Here is a 20,398-nt window from a genome sequence, read left to right as displayed (position 1 = left end):
CCTTTATTACTCACTAATCCTCCACTATTCCCAAGTCAAGGGTTGTACATATTTTGAAAACTAGAGCCTATCAATAATTTTAAGCATCATTTTTGTTCTCAGTGAACCAGAATTAGTAAAGGTTTACTATATTTATTTCAGGCCCTGTTTACACCTGTTATCAAGATGCATTTTGGTCGATCAGATCACAAGTAGAAGAGGGATACTTTTGTCCACTTTCAACCACTTCTGTACTGATTTCTTCGAGGAGAGGGTCTATGGGCGGGTAAATGTATTTTTTTTTAGATCTTTCGATCTAATGGACAAAATAAGCTTGCGCAATTTACACATGAACCCGACCGGAGATGACGGAAAAAATACGGAGAGCAGCAGCTTTCGTTTCTGCTCTGATAGCCGCAAGACCACGCTGAACTCTGTGAGTGTGTGTTAGAAATCAGGAATGGTGAGAGAACATTGTGCTTGGTACATTTTTCTTCTTCAAACCAAACTTGGGTCTTCAGTCAACAAAGTTTAAATACCATCTGGTTAGCGCGCTTCCCATAATGTTTACACATTAGGTCAGTAGGCGGAGAGTATACAGTCTTTTGTGGCTTTTCGAACGGATTCAACCACATGAGTGTCTACACCACGAACGCAATCCGGTTCGAATGCATTTTCGACTCCCTCTGGAAGTGGTCCAAAGTGGACCAGCTCAAAACCTTTTAGACCCCATTTACACCTGTATTTAGACTAGTTCTCTTGTGATCTGATTGACCAAAACGCATCTTAATACCAGGTGTAAACAGAGCCTCAAAAGCATTTGAAGACTTCAGATGCAAAAGCCTCTAAGTGCCATCTGAAATTTTCTTATAAAATGAGCATTTTTATCAAGCTCATATGTTTATGTTCAGTTATTTCACTTTAATGGCAATGAAAATGACCTATTAATTGCCATTAAAGTGAAATTACTGAACCTAAACATACAAGCTTGATAAAAATGCTCATTTTAGAAGAAAATTTCAGACAGCACTTAGAGGACTTTTGCATCTGAAGTCTTCATTTTGGCTGTAGACCAGTGTTATTGGAAATTATACAGATTATTGGAAATTTATACAGATTATTGATAAGACTGAACATCTGTATCTGGGATGAGGGTAAAACAATAAAATCACAATATAAAGTATCAAAAATGCAGGATGAAGGGATATAAAAATGTTTGTTGTTAATAAAATTTGATACTTGAGATGGCCAACACCTACACTCTCAAGAAGAAACAAATAGTGAAAATTGCCCGGAGACACACTGCACGATTTTTGGCTATCACAGATGAAAGATTGCCATTCGTGAAACAATTGTGGCGATTTCTGGTCCTATGTCGTACAGTGAGAGAGGTTCAAAGACAGCCATTTTCCCTGTCTTGCGACCAAAGATAGCCTACGATAGTTTTCTGACAGTGTCAGAAATTCAGCATGATCAACGCACAGTGTGTTTGCTTCTACAACCCATGTCTACTGACCAGCCAATAAAATTACGACTTGAAATCAAAGCGACATGCACACAGCTCTGCACAGCTTTGCTCCAACCCTAATCAAACACACCTGATCCATCTAATCAAGGTCTTCAGGATTACTAGAAACTTAAGCCGAGTTCAGACTGCACGATTTTCAAAGTAGTCGGGTCACTGTTCTTTTCACACTGCATGACTATCTTGGCCAGCATTCAGTCGCTGCTGTGTTCAAACTGCACGATGGATCGGTGACAGAGGGTTTCACACTGCATGACTTTACAATAGGAAGAATCGCCGACAACTCTGTCTGGCACGCAAACTACGTTTCACAACCAAACACGCGCGAGATGTGACAAGGAAACAACGCGATATCACGCGTGCAGGACCGGAGTTATTATTATTATTAAAAACGGTAGTCCGCAAGAAGCTTGCAATACGAGTTGCCTGTGCGCTGATTTGCAGCGAATATAAGAAAAAGAAAAGAAAAAATGGAGGAGGAAATGGTTGGGTAGACTGTGGATTGTGTGTTCTGCAACGAGAGTTGGAGGTAAATACATAACTTTTCAATGTGCTGCTGTTGTGGATGGCCAAGCAAATGTTTGTGTTTTGTTTCCGTTTGATAGAATTGTAATGTTTATGTGAATGAAGCCATGCTGGCTGATGTTGTGGTCTATAACTCCTCCCCGAACTCCCCGCTGCTCTGTATCTTGCTCTCTCATTGGCTGTCGGTCATCGCCGATGTAGTTTTCAGTCAGAACACTTTTCACACAGCAGGAGTTTGAATCGCCGACAGGTCCAGATATTTAGCATGCCAAATATCTCACGGACGTCGGCGACTCGTCGGCGATTCTCTCAGATCGCGTCTTTGCTCATTCACACTGCGTGATTGTCACTCGCGTGAACGAGCACCGATTTGGCTGTGATTTCGGGCATTTGTCGGCGATTTCTCAAAACCTGTCGGCGAGGCAAAATCGGGGCTAAAATCGTGCAGTCTGAACTTGGCTTTACAAGCAGGTGTGACTTGAAGCTAGTTGGAGCTAAACTGTGCAGAGCTGTGGCCCTCCAGGAATTGAGTTTGAGACTACTGTTTTAGGGGTAGAACAGCTTGTCACCCTTAAAGGAACAACTTTGTACTTTATTTGTCCCTAAAAGTCTATAGTACCTTAAACGAACGTATTGCAATTCTAAAGTGGTAATATACACATTTTAGGGGTAAACTTACAAAGTTGCCCAATGGGTACTGCCCTAGTGACAAGCTGTTAGGGCATATTGAAAAAGCCATTTAAACAATGCAAACTGTCATGTTCATCTTTTAAATTGTTAAGAACATCTCTCTCTTTTTCTTTACAGTTCTGACTCTTAACCTGCTTTTTTAAACACATTTCTTCTACTCCACAATATTGCACCATTATGAATGTGAGGAAGAGCATAATTTTTTGTACAAAAGCCTCTATAAGAACGAGAGTAAAACAGGAGTTAAAGTAAGCATTAGCTTAATGAGGCAGTGTGCTTCTCTGAGGAGCGGTACATCATAACACAACAGCTTTCGTATGGGTCTAAGTTCCTTTTTAACAAAGGCAAAAACCAGCACCCTCAGAGAGTGCGGATCTGTGTAAAATCATTAAAAGTGCATTGCGTAGGTATAATCAGTTCTCTATGACTGTCCGATATCCTTTCATCTGTGTGATACTACGCTAAGTTAATTCCTCACTAGTCGCTCATTTTACGGCACCCCATCCCACTCATATCACTCCATGCATTTCCCACCAAGGAAAAATAATCACTACAAGCCATCTCCCTGAAACATAAATCAGAGTAATGCGAAAATAATGCTGTCTAAAACGTAATGTTTAAGAGCGTCTGAGTTCAGCGATTGCACATTTGTAACAACACAGCCAGTGTTAAATTGCCATTTTAAACACTGATTAATCATACAGATTTGCTTTCGGAAATTTAATGTGTCCTTCATCTTGCAGAAAGGACAGGAAAACATTCTGTGGCCGCTCATGATGGGTGAATTAAGCCTCTCTCTGCAGGGCAAGGTGGCATGCCCAATGAACCATTACAAAGTCATTATTACATCTATAAATGATTGATCTTTAAAGACGCACTGCACAGAACACCTTAACAATTAACCCACCAGCTATTAAAATTTTGGCAGAGCTGTGAGTTTCCAAATAAATCACACGATTTTACATCTTCTGCATATTGGATGGGTGAAAACTGCCATGTTACAGCATATTGAATCTATTTCAGGCATGATGGCGGATCTTCCTTCAAATGTGTCATCTTCACGAGCAAATATAATATATGTGAGTCATATATAAAATATGACTCACATGCAGAGGCCGTTGTATGGTATTGTTTCCATTGTAGGAATTTTTCATTTAAGTTTCTACAGTATGGTGATTATTGTGAGTATTGTGCAAACATCATATAATATTTTCTTATATATAAATGTAATTATATATTTATTTTGATATGTTTAGATGCTTGCCCTTTCTCTAGTTCATTTTCCTGACACCTGTTCATTGTCTGGCGAAGTGAATGCGATCAACACTGCAGGTGAGCTTTTAGATTCTCATTGGCAATATGGGAAACCAACCATCCCAGACAGTTGCTCTGGTCGTTGGGTGATGCTCCTATGAGCACCCAAACAGTTCTACTCCATTGACTGGCACTGTGGTTTTAAGAGTTAGTTTAATTACAGTGGTCTAATTGAATTTTAATTGCATAGTTACTCAGGGTCTGCTTGAAAAATACAATCCCTGCATATGCTTAAAATACAAAAAGGAAGTGCACATCCACACGCACTGTTGATGAACGCACTTGAGCCTCATATTGTGATATTTTATTGCCACTTATTTTTTTCAGTTGCAAAGTGCTTAATATTGTACTTCAATGAACTGAACCTGGACGGAATACTTGGCAGATGTTTGAGATGTTTAATGAGTGAGTTCATTTTCCACCTCATTAGCCAGCAGTGGCTTTCCAGAAGAAAGTGAATGTTGTCTGTCTTGTACGGTAGAAGCTAAGAACATCGTTTAGCATGATGTTGGATATGTGATTTCAGTCAACCCCCCCAAAATTGTTTTGTTTTGGCCTAATCATGAAACAATATTGAAAAAGTCTAAAAAGACATTTTTGCTACATCTGCCAATGGGTAGCAAACTGTAAATCATGAATCAGACATGAATCTGTAACTGAATTGTTTAATTATAAAAATGTATAATGTTGTCAATACAAAACAATATTTTTAGCTGTTGCATATTAAGTGGCAAACAACACAGACCATTGCGTTCAGCTTTCAGCATGGTAAAGCCTGGTGCTAGCAACACAAAACTTAGTTGTGTCTGAAATGATGTACTACACACTATATACTATGTACTCAACCATCATGAGGTGTCCAACATCCCACATTTTTTTTTTTTTTTGGTTGAATAAGTGCACCATCCATGCATAAGTGAGCACATTGGGATGTATTGGGGATGTACACTAAAAATGCAAAAAGCATTCTTTACAAAATTTGAAGAAACCATGTGATTTTGTTTCTTATATTTTACTTTTGTTGGCTTAATGCAAACTCACAAAGGTTCTTTACTGCCACATGGTTCCATGAAGAACCTTTAATGCTCATGAAATCTTTCCATTGCACAAAAGGTTCTTTATAGTGGAAAAAAAAAAGTTCTTTAGATTATTAAAATATTTTTTCACATCAAGAAAAAAGGTTCTTTTAAGAACTGTTCTCTGGTTATTGGGGGAACACAAAATAGTTAATCTATGGCATTACTGCAAAAAAAAAAAAAAAAACAAAAAACAAAAACAAAACAAAAACCTTTTAGAACCTTTTTTTTTTTAAAAGAGTGAATCAGCATTTTTTAAGAGTGAATCAGCATTCTCACTTCATGTAACATAACCAATGCATGTAATCGCACATCCTGATTTTGCTGAGTTAGACATGTTCCTGGGTCAACATATTTTGTTGATTCTGGAACAACATTCCTTGCCTGAAAATTTAGTCCTAACTATTTAACTTCCCCTAAACCGAACTGGTAACCCTGACAGCAACATAGTGTCGGGCCATATCCGGCCCACATCTGGTATGCATATAATCCACATGTACCAGATATAGGCCGAATCTGGGCCACACGATGTTGCTGTCTGGGACTGGTAGTACCGGTACATTTGACAACCCTATACCTGCCAATGTGTTTTTTTTAATTTTTTCCTTATTTATCTCTGATTTTTGTCTTTCTTTGAGTTTGTCCTAAACCGCTTACCTGTTGTGTTTGGTTATATCATATAAAGGGACATTGGCATTCTGCCTTGTGTTTATCAATTTGCTCGTTTTACTCATGTTAACAGAACTACACTTGTCAAGTAAAGCTGAAAGACACGTTTCTAATTTATGGTCATGTGATTACTTAATTTCACAAAGTGCAACATGTTCCTGGATCATCATTTCTGTTGATCCTGGACCAACATTCCAACCAACCAATAAGATTAGAATTTATGTCACGTTTAGGCTTACAAGCAGGGTTAGGTGCTTCTACATCAGTGCTATTCACCTATCATTTCCCTCTGATTTTAGGGATATGGATTATGGGTAGGGTTACACCTTAAATAACAAGGAAATTTATAATAATGTTAATATTAATAAGAAAATCTCTGCATTTATTTTCTCAGATGGCTCAGTTATGCAGAGCATGCGACTACATGGACCACATGGCGTTGTGCAAGGCAGTAGCTCTGCTGGTGATTATGAATTCCCATGGAAGATGCAGCTTTTTCACAGCCTAGAAAGAATAGAAATGCATCATTCTTACAGTTTGACTTAACCCTTATTATGTTGTTCTCAGTAAATCGATCATTCACTGCCCTGTTACTCACATTTGATGCTTGGCAAGTTTTAATATTTGGTTGCAGTTGTTCAGCTGCCTAATTCTACATGCACTTTATATTCCCCATTGTAGAAGCACTGATGTGTGACACTGTAAGGATGCCAGAAAAGCACTATGTCTGTCTTTTTGAATTAGGAATAAAGGAATGGATCTGAATTGACTCTAATGTGGTGGTTTGTCACTAAACAGTTTGGGAGTTGGAGAGCATGTGGGCCGTAGTCCCACTGCAATACATGAAGAGCATTACAGCACAAGCCTCAGCACTCTCTCATCCTATCCTGTATAATATGCTTCCTTTTCATAAATGTATGCATCTGAAAAATTGTTTCTGAAAAAAGGATTTTTTTCCCATACATGTCCTTTTTGGGCAAGTTAACAGAAATATAAAAACATTCTTGTAGCTCAAACAATGGAGCATAGTGCTAGCAAAGCCAAATTCATGGGTTTGATTCCCAGGGCATGCAAGAACAGTCAAAATGTATACCTTGAATTTAAGTCACTTTGGATAAAACCGTCTGGCGAATGCGTAAATGTAAAAGGCAGATTAAATGACGGTAAATTAATGACGGATTTCCAACTCACCACATACAATGTAAAATAACCTTTCAACAACATTTGAAATCTGTAATGGTGTTTACAGTCTCTCACTATACTTAAATTGACTAAAAATAAACTTATACCCTAAGATATTATTCACTGGAGGGAAAAAAGTGCCCCAGTCTCCCCTTACCTTAAAGCTGCAGTCCGTAAGTTTTGCCTCTTTGTCGCCATCTTCTGTTTGAAACCTGCAATTGCAGTTATTTGTGGAATTATCATCTTTACGTAGGTTGTGCATCGGCGTGGCTCCTCAACGCGGATGAATCTAATGTTTGCTGTCAGTCACCACATAGTTGTGGATACTGTACTTCGAAATCACAGATTCTCCGTCTTGGAAGTTTGACCAAAATAAGAATTTTCACCAGAAAATGTCATCTGAACAAATAACAAATCTGCCATTTTTGTTCTGACCAACTGAGGAAAAAAGCACAATAAATCATGCTGCCAATGGTGATTAAATCTAACGATCGTTTAGCTTGGATCATGTCAAATCGTGTAAATTATTATTATTGTTATACTTTATTCTCAAATTGTTAATGTTAACAACATCAGCATTGCATGACTGTGTATTTAGTGTGTATTAGTGTTACCTGTAGAGTTCAATTTCTGTAGCCACTTCGCAGTCCGAAGTCTTTTACTTTTGACCATGGGTGAATCTCCAGTTGTCACTGATGATTGTCATTTGGACCTTTCTGGATTACAATCCACCATCAAAATGATAAATTTAATTATTCCAGCTGCTGTGAGAAAAGGCTATAAATGATCCGCTACCTGCAGTATATTTCCCACGGAAACCCACCAGTACCAATTTTAGGGGTGTAGGGATTTATGATACGCAGTACGATATTTCGCGATGCAAAAATGTTACGATATGCATCGTAGAGTGATGGCGATGCTTTTACGATATGACGGCAGTCTAATCTTATTGGTTGAGCTGCCGACGTGACCTACTCTGCAAGGTAGTGGGAGTGAGAGAAACCGGTTGTCACCGCATATAAATGGTGTGTCTCAATCAGCTCTCTAGTTCAGCAAGTGTTTCAGGGACACATTGAATCTTGCAAGCAGGTTTAAACGTTTCTTGCCTCAGTCTCTTGCTTGGTTGCGTGAGAAAAGTCGTGGCTTTCTTTCACTGCAGTGCCACAGCAACAGCTGCTCACAGAAAAGCAAAAGATGCTTGCGATGCTTTGCTTTAAGAAGTTCCGCGGGGCCGTTCACATATTGCGCATTTTCCGCGTGCAAGTCGGTTATTTCAAATGTAGCCGCGCGGCAGGCGCGCTCATAATGGGATCAACGCGGTCGCGACGCGCATGCGGTGCGTTTTCCAGGCGCATCGAGATGAACAATTCTCAACTTTTCAGAATGCCACAAGCGCACCGCAGGTCATGTGACAAGAATCAACCGATCAGCTTCGGCCTTTCCGTAACAAAACATCAAAAGCTCAGCCAAACAGCTGATCATAGCTTGTACAGGGTGTTTTTTATATCTTATCTCCATAAATATATCTAGTAGTAAAGCTAATGCAAGGGCTACAAATCACTTATCCTTTGCAGAAACTTCCTGATCCTCTTCGAGAGCGCAGTTCATGGTTGCATAGCAACGACCGACGCGACGGGAGCGCAAGTGCTTTGGAAAGGAGAAGCGTATAGTAACTCTGTATAGAGATACGTACTGTATCGTGACCTGAGCGTATAGTTACACCCCTAACCAATTTTATCATAAAACATTATTACAAGGTAAGTTAATAGTTTTGAACACTAGCTGGTTATGTACTTGCTCAAAAATTGATTTTGGATAATTTTTAACCAAAAAAAGTTATGGACTGCAGCTTTAAAAGAAAAAAAAGAAGAAGCTAATTTTAGAGAATGTATTAGGCTATGTATTTGATCACTAACATTTATAACACTAACAATTATTTCACAAAAGTCCATTCTTATGAATATTGTGTTCTAATTTTTCATTCATATATGTGAATAACTAGGAAATCAGACCATTTGGTAAAATCACGTATCTTCTGTAGTTTTAATTAATAGTATTCTCATTTAGTGCATGAGATCTTGAATAATACAAGTACTTTAAAGACCTCTTTCAGACCTTTCAGAACATTATGGCATGTTTGTCTTATGAGAAACACTTTCTCGTAGAAAGTCATTAACTGAGCAAATATGCGTGACAAGGATTTTTTGAATTTCCTATGTACAAAACACCTAACCTTCCCTTCCAAAGAGCATAAACCCATACACCGACAATGACCTTTACCAAACCTGTAGGAAATGCAGGACTGTTAAGCACATGTACTACCCTGTTTATTTATGCAGAACTGTGCACTCCATCGCATTGTTATTTCAGAATGCCCGTCCATATTAGACAAAGAGTGATCTGGGGACACGAGCGGACCGAATTCACACATGGGCAAGAAAACAAGCGAGCTGTTAATGCACATATAATTAAACAGTCCTCCAAAGCAACTCAACACTCCGCCAAATAATTCTCTCAGGTTTGGAGGCTCAGTAGTGATGTCCAATTAATTGTTGCCAGCCACATCTCGCTAGCTGTCAATGCATCTCTATCTAATGAAGCTCATTTTAATGAACCCACAGAAAAGGACGGTTCAGATATAAGAAGCATGAACACAATTACCAACACACTTACTCATTAAATGCATGGAGAGGAACACTAATAAATTAGGTTTCATCAGTACACCGCGTGTGTTTACGCTGCCCCTAGGTACTTCATTTACAGTTCGTCATACGTGAAAGATAATGCAGGAAGTCACACTGCCAGCGGCCCACTTAAATTGCAGCCAAGCACACTCTGTTTATTCATCAGCAGAGGGCAGTGAGAGAGTAACTTTAAGACAAACAAGAAGTTGAAGAGACTACGGTGAAGTTGTTTTGCTTGCCTTGTTGTGTTTTAGATGTGGTTTACTGAATATGACCTCTGAGACATTTTAAATGTGGTGAGGATGCTCTGTTCACTGAATGAGCTTTCAGTTTTAAGATATATAGCTGCAAGCAGCAATTAGCAGGATCCAGTGCATGTAGGAAGCTATTGAAAAATCAATCCAAACTTTTTTCTGACATCTCAATAAACAACAATTCTGTATGGAAGAGAATTAGGGCCAAGCAATAATAAAAAATAAAACCATCTTGAGATTAATGTTGTTAAATTTCGAGAAAAAAGTTGAGATAAAATGTTGAGAATAAACTCGTTAAATTACGAGAAAAAACTCGTTAAATTTCGAGAAAAAAGTCAAGATAAAATGTTGAGAATAAACTCGTTAAATTATGAGAAAAAACTTGTTAAATTTCGAGAAAAAAGTCAAGATAAAATGTTGAGAATAAACTCGTTAAATTACGAGAAAAAAACTTGTTAAATTTCGAGAAAAAAGTCGAGATAAAATGTTGACAATAAACTCGTTAAATTATGAGAAAAAACTCGTTAAATTTCGAGAAAAAAGTCAAGATAAAATGTTGAGAATAAACTCGTTAAATTACGAGAAAAAACTCATTAAATTTCGAGAAAAAAGTCGAGATAAAATGTTGAGAATAAACTCATTAAATTACGAGAAAAAAACTCGTTAAATTTCGAGAAAAAAGTTGAGATAAAATGTTGAGAATAAACTCGTTAAATTACGAGAAAAAAACTCGTTAAATTTCGAGAAAAAAGTCGAGATAAAATGTTGAGAATAAAGTCATTAAATTATGAGAAAAAAGTCGTTAAATTACGAGAACAAATTCGTTAAATTATGAGAAAAATGACGTTAAATTTCGAGAAAAAAGTCGAGATAAAATGTTGAGAATAAAGTCATTAAATTATGAGAAAAAAGTTGTTACATTACGAGAACAAATTCGTTAAATTACGAATTTGTTCTCATAATTTAACAACTTTTTTCTCGTAATTTAATGACTTTATTCTCATAATTTGATGAGTTTATTCTCAACATTTTATCTCGACTTTTTTCTCGTAATTTAATGACATTTTTCTCATAATTTAATGAATTTGTTCTCGTAATTTCACGACTTTTTTCTCGTAATTTAATTACTTTATTCTCAACGTTTTATCTCGACTTTTTTCTCGAAATTTAATGAGTTTTTTCTCGTAATTTAATGAGTTTATTCTCAACATTTTATTTCGACTTTTTTCTCGAAATTCAACAAGTTTTTTCTCGAAATTTAACAACTTTAATCTCGAGATGGTTTTATTTTTTATTATTGCTTGGCCCTAATCCTCTTCCGTAATTCTGACTCCTTTATAGTTGGTTGAATTTTGATCTATAATTTTGCTGCTCAACATTGACACTTCTCATAATTCATATACTCTATGTTTTTAAAAGGGAGTCCATAAAGTTGCACCCACACTCTTGCAATTTACTTTCTTGATAGAAATAGAAACTCAACAAATTTCTACCAGAAAGACTTGGGAGGCAAGATAACATAACAATAACATTTATTAAAAAAAACAGCAAATGAAAGCAAAATATTGAAAGATAAAGTTCTATGGCATAGGCCCCATCCATAGCTCACATCCTGAGGGTTGTGGACTCTGCATTTCCTGCCTGAAGATGAAGGCAAGGCTGTAGCCGACCCCCCGGGAGGTACCGTCCTGGTGGTGGTGGGGAGGATGGGGGTGAAAGTTGGCGTCATCATCTGCAAACTCAAACGTGCAAGTACCAATCTTTTATACTCCAAATGTTAGATAGTGATTGGTTAGATCTAAACGTAATAAGTGACGTAACATTCGAGTCTTCCTGGCAGAACTTACGCTAGAGCTTTCATTTCCTTGGGTGATGTTAAAAAAATCAGATCCACTGTAAAAGTTGTTCATAAAGGCCAATTTACACTGCACCGACTGAAGCCAACCAATGCCAGCTATCACCAGGTTACAGTACTTCACTTCTCAGACATTCCTTGACCCTTCAAACGCCTATTGAACATGTTGAAAACAAGTACTGGCCAGTGCCAACAGGGTTAACACACTGATTCGACAAAACTCAACAAAGTCTGGCGGTGCAGTGTGGATTGGCCTTAAGAATGATTCTTTTTCAAAAACTACCTAAAATGTGGGGGGAAAGGAACTTGGATCATAAGGAAAATTTGTTCTGCATGAGGAGAGGTGCTCTCATGTGAAATTTAACTCTTTAGCCAGAACAGAATAGTAGGGCTGGTGTTTTGAATATTGAAAATTTAACCAGTAGTTGCCGGGCAACCATACATCTATCCCAAAATCACACAATATGCAATTAGCCTTCAGAGCTTTCATGCATGCAAAGTTCGGTCAGTTTTTTTTGTCACTGTTCAATTTGAAAGATAATAATAGGCTAAAGCAGAAGCAACTCTTATAAATAATTTATTAAAATCACTATTTGAAACTGAAGAAATCTCATATTATAAGGTTGGGTAATGTGTGAAGCAAGTCCGACTGTTGTTGTGTTCCAACTGTCACTTCACTGCCTCTGTGTCACACTCTCACTCTCTCAAATCTGTTTCTCTCCTCATTTTTACAGCATTCTCTTTCAGTTGCCTCCACCTTATGTGCACACACATGTACTCACACACACATAGATACCCCTCGCATTCACCAGACAACAGAAGAGCTGAATGACAATGACTTAGAAGCAAAGTCGAGGTGTCCACTGATGCAGTATGCATTATGGAGGATGGCTCTGTACAGAGAATGTGAGAGGTAAGGCAGGGGCTGAAACACACAGCAAATGGAGAAAGATCCTGTGCACCCCCTTTAAGTTTTGGCCTCATTTCATCTCAATGTGCTGTCACGCCAGCCTGCCAGCTCCTCCGATTCATTATCAGTTCCTCTGACAAGCATGTGGAATAATCATGTACAGTAATCCATTATTCCACAGCTATATCTACTGACTGAGAAAGGTTGGTTCAGTAGAGCTCTTGGAAATGGGAACATGCAAATATCTTTAAAGCATTCATTTACTCATAAAGGGCATAAGAATCTTTTTTGTCTCTGTAACTGATTTGAATTGATTAAAATGTTTTATAATGAGAGCTATATATGCCTAAATGTTGAAGGGAAACCCAGCTGCATGGTATAAACTAGATTTGGATCTCCTGAAGGAAATATCAGCGCTCACAAGGCAGCAAAAGAAGTTTTAGGTAGAATTTAGGTTTTAGGCTTTGGTTCTGTAGTTACACAAATGAGTACATTTATTTGTATAATATAATCTGAAATCAAACATCATTCAGTATGCATATATGATGAATGTGATTTCACCAAGTACAACATGTTCCTGGATCACCATTGTTGTTGAACCTGGAACAACATTACAGTAAACCAAATCTATAGATTTGAGGGAAATTTAAGAGAAAAGTTTACAGTTACCATGATGATGACAACAAACTTTTTTTTTTTTTTGAAAAAAAAAAAAAAAAAAAAAAAAAAGATATATATATATATATATATATATATATATATGTAGTGCATATGATGTTCTACTCCAACCTTTTGCATGTACATGAAACTTGTTTTTACATGTTTGGATATGCAGTTCACTCAAATATTTAGGCTATATGAAATGCTTTTTTTTTTTTTTTTTTTTTTTTAGCATGTTAGAATATTCACTGGACATATGCTATCATATGCTAGATTTATCCTTGATCTATTAAATAATTTCAATCAATAATGATTTGATTTAAAAAAAAAAATTAAAAGTATGAGAAACATCATAAAATGCCCCGATTATGCTTTTTAGAATATTAACTTTCATGCAGTGTATAATATAGCTGTTTGTAAATGTAAAAGGTCTGTAAAGTTTTAAAGATAAAAGAGCAAATGCCTAGTTCTGTCATGAAACTCTAGATGGTGCAGGCTGATGGGTCCTTAACACAAGCTGATGATATTTACAGCGTTCACTACTTGGCACAAGCTGATTGGTTCATGTCACGTCTACAGCCAGTGAGCTTGCTGCTCACAACATTTAAATGGCTTGTTACCATTCACTATAGCAGTTTGCAGCGTGCTTTTAGAGTTTGTGTAAAACCCTTCATCTTCACCAGCTCTTGTATGTGAAACCGGGGGTAAATTATGTTTTATTAACAAAGTTCGGGAGGAGCAGGTTCAGATATTTACCTAATCAGCATTCAGTTAATCAACTCAACCAGTGACAAGAGGTATAAATACAGCAGATTTACCTCTGGTCGTCTGACAGTTTATCAGCAACCCCCCTCCACCCCATCTCCACACTTCAGTTCTATCTACTTTTACCACAACCGGGAGGAGTACTCTGGGTTCGGGCCAAAATCCCAAGCTCAGAGCCCTCCCCCTGGACAGCACTCCAAATACGCATTACTTTTCTGTATTTAATTATATGTAAATGTGAACTCGTTAACATTGTCATATCCATTACCATGCTAAAAATCTTCAGAGAGTTGTCATAATAAAAACAAAGTTATTGTCTCCTAAAAGAAAGAATTGATTCTGAACTGCTGAAATTAGTCGTTAGCAATTCCAGTCTCACTACCTACATAATAATGTAAAAAGTTTGCATTATACCAGCTGATGGCCTTCATTGGCTACCCTCAAACAATGTCTACTTTGACCTGCCCTCAAACACTGTAGTTGTATCTGAGGCCTGGAAGAGTTTGGTTTGTGTTATCGACATATCGAGAAGACGCTGTTTTCAGGGCTGCGAATCCAGATATCGTAATAAGCATTTTGTTTCCAACATGCGTTGTAATTGGTAGAACAGACCGAGCCGTCTGACCAATCAGAGTAGAATAGGCTTGTGGAAAGGAGGGGTTTAGAGAGACCAAATCCTTTAACAAACTGTTTGAGACACTATGAGAAAAGAAGTGATGCTGCAATGTATATTATGAGAAAGTTAAAGTGTTTTTGATCTTGGATGCATGTAAACCTCCAAAACAATATTAGGAACATTATACTAGGTTCACTTTAAAGATCAGATGCTTAGGATGTTGTAGGATTTTTCATACAAATATCAAGAGATGAGTCACAGTCCAACTCCTGCTCCATTTAGCTCAGTAGGATAATAAATCAACTCTCAGGAACAGCCTGAGAGAAACCACAAACACGCCACAGTCCTTTCTGATTTTATAGGATTGGTAATGGAGGACATAGCGAGAGGTTAATTTGATGGCAGATAAATTCTAAATGAAATGCCACTCAACCCTTTCCAGTCTTTTCCCTTTTAACAACTGCTTTGTCAAGTCTCAGTAATGACATTGCAATTGTTTATTTGCAAATTTGATGTCTGTGTAGATGCCACTTCATGTTATTTAAAGAAAACATACTTTAATAACATAAAGTGTTTAATGGACAGCTAAATGTGTGTGACATTAAAATGCATTTACAAAATACTGAATAAGCATCGGTAGCCTTAATAACACTCCAAGGCTAATGGCTTTAAACTGAACAACACACAAATTGCCACTTTTCAGTTTTCAAATCAATACTTCCTTTGAGCCGGTAGAAGCTATAGAAGAGCTGTACTCATTCAGTCACTTAATAATAATTTAATTAATCTAACTGTAGATTCATTGTGCATTACTGAGAGCTGAGTGTTAGGCTTGTTTATCCACTGCCTAAAGTGCATGGAATATTGCGATACAGTAAAACTCTATGGCTTTTGAATATTTTCATTCACAAAGAAAAACAAAAGAAGGAACTTAACCCCAAGTTTCTGACTACTTCACCCCAAGTTACATTCATTTTCAAATAAGTCTCCTGATGTGAATGGCCCTGAACATTAAATTTTGAAAACACGTGAGCTCTTCTTCTGCTTGCTAATTAACGTTAGCCAGATAGTCTAAACTACTGCATTGTAGGAAGATACCCATCACCGACTGCCCTCATTTTCTGAAGATGTGACATTTTTGCTCATATGAGGACCTCAGTAATGAGTGAGAATCAAAAAACCAGAGCGTGGCCAATCATGGGCCCTCTCCTTGGGGCGGTCAAGGCTATGTCAGTGTCCACAAGCCCACAGCCTCCTGCTTAAGCCAGATCAGAGAAACTCTCTCTACAGGAGGCAGCCAATGGGGCTTAGACAGCTCTGATGAGAGGAAGGGCAGTGGGGAGTCTTACTCTGATAAGACAAAAGAAAAAGCGCATGAAAAGTGCAAAGGAAAAAAAATAAAAGAGAATCTGGCCAAGAGCAGTGGAAACAGACAAAAGGCTGCAGCCTTTTCTGGGATCACTCCTGTGGCCTGTTTTGATCTTAATGTTTATTTCAGATTTAGTTCACTGAGAGGTTGGCTTTCTCGAGTAACAACGATCACTTGATGTATATCTTATTCGGTTGGTTTGAAGGATGCTGAATGTTCTCAGTGGTTTCTTGGAGTATAAAGTAAATGACAATTTTTTTTTTTTTCTTTACTGTGTGCATATGCAGAATTGCTCCAAGACATAATTAAAACATTTTAATTAAAGGGCTTATGGCTACAGTTTCCTCTGAACTCACACATAATCCAAACCCTATTTAAAATGGTTAGGTCATCAATTATGAACAACATATAGGAACCTTTCCAAAACTTTCTCATTTTTAAAACATCAGATATATTGCAAGATTGCTATTCTGTCAGTTGTGAAATCAAGCTTTTCAAAAGTGATAGATTCGGTAACACTTTATTTTATGGTCTTTTAAGTAGTTGCTTATTTGCATGCATATTACTAGATGCATATTACATGCATGCATATTACTAGATGCATATTACTTGGCTGTTTATTAGTACTTATTAAGCACATATTAATGCCTTATTCTGAATGACCTTATTCTACATTCTTATTCCTACCCAATACCTAAACGTAACAACAAAATTACTAATTATTAATCAGCAGTAAATTAGGAGTTTATTGAACTCCTGGAAAAGTCGTAGTTAATAGTGAATATGTGTTCCCTATACTAAAGTGTAACCATAGTTTCTTGTAACTTTAAAATATGACAACATTCAGTAGCAATCATCAGTCATTTCAGTATAAAAAGAAGAGGAAATAAACCTGAAATATTGACTGTTTCTAATTTTCATTTGCAAGCCGTGGCTCATTTTGGTGGAAAAGGTCAAATAGACATCGGTTTCTTTGTATCTCTCATTAATGCTGGCACTTGTGAAGCTATAAACTATAAATACCCATAAAAACTTCTCTGTTAAGTGCAATCTGAGTAGAAGGAACAAGTTGGCTCAGACAGTACAGACTGTTTTGTAATAAACACATCTTTGGAAACAACACTGCTTCTGACAGTAATCTCTAACCAGGCTCCAACAGACGGAACAATAGATCCCCAATTTACAACTCAGATTGCATGTCCAGGAACGGTATTTGTTTGGCACTGAATTGCGAGGCATCTGTGAATTCAATTGTTTTAGAGGGTACTTGCTAATTTCCAATATTATCTGTCACACCTCTCTCACCACACATAAACAGTTTCTAATATCACTCCGTTTCAAAAGTGTGGTTACTCAGAATGTTTCCTGACCTTGATGATGAACAAATGCTGATTTGTTTTGTGTGTGAGCATCAAAAATACTTTTTTTTCTAAGGTTAAGGTTATATTGCCTTCACATTTCAATGCTATGTTATCAAAATATATCAATGCTGTCAGTGTAACAACATCTGATTTATACATATATTTATGTACAGATTTTTTTTTAGGATCAGGTTTTCTCTTTACGGGTGTGGAACGACTGATTCGAAACAAAAGATTCAACGAAGCTTCATGAAGCATTGTTTTGAAATTGCCCTTCACTAGATATTATTAAATAAATTCATTATTATTATTATTATTATTATTATTTTTGGTGCACAAAAAGTATTCTTCATAACATTAAGATTGAACCACTGTAGTCACATGAACTGCTTTAAATATATCTTTAGTACCTTTCTGGGCATTTGAAAGTCTAAATTAACTTGCTGTCAATGGAGGCCTATCGGATTTTATCAAAAATTTCTTAATTTGTGTTCCGAAGATGAACGAAGGTCTTACGGGTGTGGAACGACATGAGGGTGAGTAATTAATGACAGAATTTTCATTTTTGGGTGAACTAACCCTTTAAGCACACTGATTCATTCAGTTACATAAGAAATGAATGAGTCATTGAATCATTCACACAAGCAAACACTCTTATTCATTTAGAATACAACTAGTACTTTGTGTTGCAATGGCCACGTGTACACTGTAAAGTTTCAAGAGTGACAACTGCATGTAAAGGTGGGAAAGAGTCACCTAAATTATCGTTCCATGTGTGTACGGAACACGACTCACTTCTGAAACTGTGATAAACACTGTGGTACCATAGCAACATTTTGGTATCTCGCATGTTTGGTATCCGCTATTCTGACCAAAAAAATATTACAGACACAAAACACTTATGTTCAGCAATTTTAAAGGTGCTGAAGAACATGTTTTCAAAAGATGTAATATAAGTCTTAAGTGTCCCCTGAATGTGTCTGTGAAGTTTTAGCTCAAAATACCCCATAGTTTTTTTTTTATTAATTTTTTTAACTGCCTATCATTATAAATGCGCCGATTCAGGGTACGCAGCCCCTTTAAATCTTGTGCTCCACGCCCCAAGAGCTCGCGCTTGCCTTAAACACCATAAACAAAGTTCACACAGCTAATATAACCCTCAAAATGGATCTTTACAAAGTGTTCGTCATGCAACATGTCTAATCGCGTAAGTATAGTATTTATTTGGATGTTTACATTTGATTCTGAATGGGTTTGATGGTGCTCCGTGGCTAAAGCTAACATTACACACTATTGGAGAGATTTATAAAGAATGAAGTTGTGTTTATGCATTACACAGACTGCAAGTGTTTAAAAAATGAAAATAACGCCAGTCTTGTCTCTGTGAATACAGTAAGAAACGATGGTAACTTTAACCACATTTAACAGTACATTAGCAACAAGCTAACGGAACATTTAGAAAGACAATTTACAAACATCACTAAAAATATCATGATATCAATGATCATGTCAGTTATTATTGCTCCATCTGCCATTTTTCGCTATTGTCCTTGCTTGCTTACCTAGTCTGTTGATTCAGCTATGCACATCCAGACGTTAATACTGGCTGCCCTTGTGTAATGCATTGAACATGGGCTGGCATATGCAAATATTGGGGGCGTACACCCCGACTGTTACGTAACAGTTGGTGTTATGTTGAGATTCGCCTGTTCCTCGGAGGTCGTTTAAACAAATGAGATTTATATAAGAAGGAGGAAACAATGGAGTTTGAGACTCACTGTATGTCATTTCCATGTACTGAACTCCTGTTATTCTACTATGCTGAGGTAAATTCAGTTTTTGAATCTAGGGCACCTTTAACTAAAGCACTGTCTATGGAGGCATCATGTTTTGCTTATGCTTGGAAAGGGGGCTTGTTTATGCTTGGCTCATAAAGCGATCAAGTTTACTGAGTTATTAAAGTGAGCAGGTGCGGGTTTTCTTATTTTGAGCATAAAGCATTTGGATTTATTTCAGTTTATTGTGGGCATGTTCTTGTTCGCTGTTTTGCTAGCAAGATCTGGCACGAATGAGTCAAGGCTCGTACCACTTTTCCTGTGATTTCTTGCACCGCATATAAAGCAGAGAGAAAAATGTCTGATGCATGTTCAAGGGTAGGTACAGTAACACACTCAGTTTCCGCCAATCTCATGTTAATCTTGAGAGTAGTATTGCATCGTTCATATCTCCAAAAAGTATTTAGTTTTATCATATTTATAAAAGATAGATACGCTGTACTAAGTCTTTCCGAGTCTGCCGTCAGTGCCGTGGGCAGAGCTAAAGAGTCACAAGCGCGTGCAGCTTTTGCATAGAGATTGTCTGCAAGCTGCGACATCATTATAAATAAAAGGGGAACAAAAATGTTCATGTTGTTTTCACATTTTATGCACTTGTGCGCCGATTGCCAACAAAACACAGACATTTGATGCAGTTTTACTCACCACCCGCGATCTGCAAATCCAGCAGCGAACTGGGACAATACAAAGCATTGAAATTCCGGGAACAAACATACACGCACAACTCCGTTGCTGCCCCGGAAAAACAAACTTCATCCACTGTTCCCTTAAAGCTGGGTTCTTTGGGATGCTGTAAAAGGTAATCTTTCCCTTTACAAACAAAAACACACTCCTTTGGTGACAGGAGCTGCATCGCATTTCAGAGGCTGCGTCCTCTGGAGGTCGCATTTGAAGGCTGCATATGTCATCAAGATTTCTTATTTAAGAAAAGTAACCATAGCAAAATTGACTGATATTCATTGTGAGGTGTAAAATGCTGTAATTTCTTTCTTACTTTGCAATCTAACGGTTATTTTTCTTAAAGGGGGGGGGGGGGGGGGGGGCACTTAAGTACCTATAGAGTAGAATAGCATCCTTCATATCGCCAAAAAGTCTTTAGTTTTATCATATTTATAAAAGATACACACGC

At 37.3% G+C, this 20,398-nt stretch overlaps 1 long non-coding RNA gene across 1 annotated transcript; it reads left to right on the top strand.

Annotated features, from left to right (window-relative positions):
* The first annotated feature begins 3,928 nt into the window (after positions 1-3,928).
* On the top strand, positions 3,929-7,069 carry LOC125268208. The gene is made up of 3 exons (XR_007184832.1): positions 3,929-4,051; positions 4,361-4,438; positions 6,173-7,069. It is a non-coding gene; the product is annotated as an uncharacterized LOC125268208 (long non-coding RNA).
* The last annotated feature ends 13,329 nt before the right edge of the window (positions 7,070-20,398 follow it).

The sequence above is a fragment of the Megalobrama amblycephala genome, linkage group LG5 (assembly GCF_018812025.1).
Source record: "Megalobrama amblycephala isolate DHTTF-2021 linkage group LG5, ASM1881202v1, whole genome shotgun sequence".
NCBI lineage: Eukaryota > Metazoa > Chordata > Actinopteri > Cypriniformes > Xenocyprididae > Megalobrama > Megalobrama amblycephala.
Note: the sequence above shows the minus strand (reverse complement) of the source record. Positions and strands in the feature narration are given on the sequence as shown.